Raw genomic sequence first — 2,242 nt, 5'->3', positions numbered from 1 at the left:
TTTATTTATTTTGTGAGATCTTTGACATTTTTTTAGTTTTAGTTAATAGAGCTTGAAGAATTTTTATGTTTATGCATTGTATCATCCTTATGTACTGATGTATGTTAGAAAATTCATGGAAATATGAAGATAATTTAACATCTTCACAGTGGATCATAGATAATTGTTGGTGGTTGGCTATGTGGATCATAGATGATTGCTTCATGGGTGTCAATTGGCCACAGCGGTCGCAATAATGAGTTGTAGGTGTCATAAGTCACGTAGGTCGCATATCACATAGGTCATGATGGTGAGTTGTAATATTGTCCGAAAGTCACAGAGACTAGAGTTGGGAACTGCGTGAGCTAATATAACGTCCATAGGTCACGAATGTCGGAGCTGGAAACTGCATGAGTTGTAATAAGATACGTAAACAGTAGAGACCAGAGTTGGGAGCTGCATGAGCTGAGATAACGTTCATAAGCCACATAGGTTATAATTGGGAGCTACATGAGATGTTATAACATCCATACGTTGCACAGGCCAGAGTTGGAGCTCCATGGACAGAGATAATGCTCATAAGCCGCAAAAGCTTGATTTGGGAGTTACATGAGTTGTGATATCGTCCGTAGGTAATAAATGCTCGAGTTGGGAGTTGTATGAGCTGAGATAACAATCATAGGTCATAGGCGTCAAATTTAATAACTGCATGAGTTGAAATAGCATTCGTAGGCCGCATGTGTCGAAATTGGGAGCTGCATGAACTGTGGACCACATAGGTTGTAGTTGGTCTCATAGGTGGTATTTAGTCACGTAGGTTCTAGTGGTGGGCTACAATACGATAATTTCATAAGTCTAAAGAAAGTCTTCATATTTTGAGTACGACAGTTGTGAGCAGTCATTGTGATGTGCGTTGTTACACTGCCTTTGAAAGACGTGATTACACCACATGCGGGATACATCGTTGCAACATATTTGTGGTGCGCTTTACATCATCTCTGAGGTGTCATGACAGTGCTCTGCCATTAACGTGGGTAATCCTAAAGCAATGGTAGTCTTCAATTCTTTTGTGGGCGCAGCTAACTCCTCATGAGGTAACTTTTTAATTTTCTAAGGCAAAAGGCACATAACCAGTTAGAAACAAAAAGAAAGAGAAACAACATTGCTATAAAAGGAACCCAAGGATCATACTCCTCTCCAACGTCGAGATTCTACAGTGCACATCATGATTCCACAAGAGGTTTTATTCTAATAAATAGGAGACTGATAGACGGTTGCAGAGGCATGTGTCATTTGTTGGGACTTTGGCGTGCAACATTGGACCTCAACTTCTTCTTTAAAATTGGGCTTCTTCCAATTCAAGGTCTAGGTCCCCATCCATTTTCATGACAGTGGTATGACTTTATTTATAAATTTAGGAGAGGCATCCCGACAAATAAGAAAAGAATCTAAACAACTTCATTAGACGACCCAAATAAATCCCCTTTATTGGACGGTATTGTGCGGATATTTGAGTGTCTTAATGATGGTGGAATTAAGTGCTTTTAAGTTCGTTGGATTCGGTACATTGAGATGCTCTATAAGCTTGTCAGATTTAGAATCTATTTGACCTTTCAATTGGGTATAAGAAGCTTCCAAAAATTACTTAAAGACTTAATTTAGGATAAAGTTGACTCAAATTTTATCAATTTTTGTTTCTTGGTGTCTCTTGTCGTCTTTATGATTATAGGTTTTTTGAAATTCGAGATCCATATTATTTTTAATTGAAGTTCAAATATTTTTTACTTAAATATTTATCTCAAAATTCATATCTCAAGATTTGCGCTAAATGATGATGAGTCAGGAACACAATTATTTAAAAAAAAAGGGGCAATTTGTGTAATACCCACTACTATATTGGCCTTGTATATGCTAATAAAATGACGCATCCAGACTGGGTCTGTTTGGGGCAGCTGCAACTTATTGAAAAATCTGTTAATAAGCTGATTAAAAATAATATGCTGATAAGCTATGTGCAGTAACTATTACAAATTTTTAGTTTTTTAGAAAAGCAAGACCGCAGCTAAAAAACTGCCACCGCACCTAGACAGGTGCGGTGTGAAAACGTTGTTTTTAGCGTTTTTAAAACGCATAAGCTGCCAAAACGCAGTTTATCCAAACAGCTCGGATGCGTTTTCAAAATGCCACCGCACCAAATAAGCTGTCAGCGTCCGCACACGTTATTTCAAGAAGATTTACATACATGTCATAAACTTTCAATACA

The sequence above is a fragment of the Phalaenopsis equestris genome, unplaced genomic scaffold (assembly GCF_001263595.1).
Source record: "Phalaenopsis equestris unplaced genomic scaffold, ASM126359v1 Scaffold000002, whole genome shotgun sequence".
Taxonomy (NCBI): domain Eukaryota; kingdom Viridiplantae; phylum Streptophyta; class Magnoliopsida; order Asparagales; family Orchidaceae; genus Phalaenopsis; species Phalaenopsis equestris.
Note: the sequence above shows the minus strand (reverse complement) of the source record.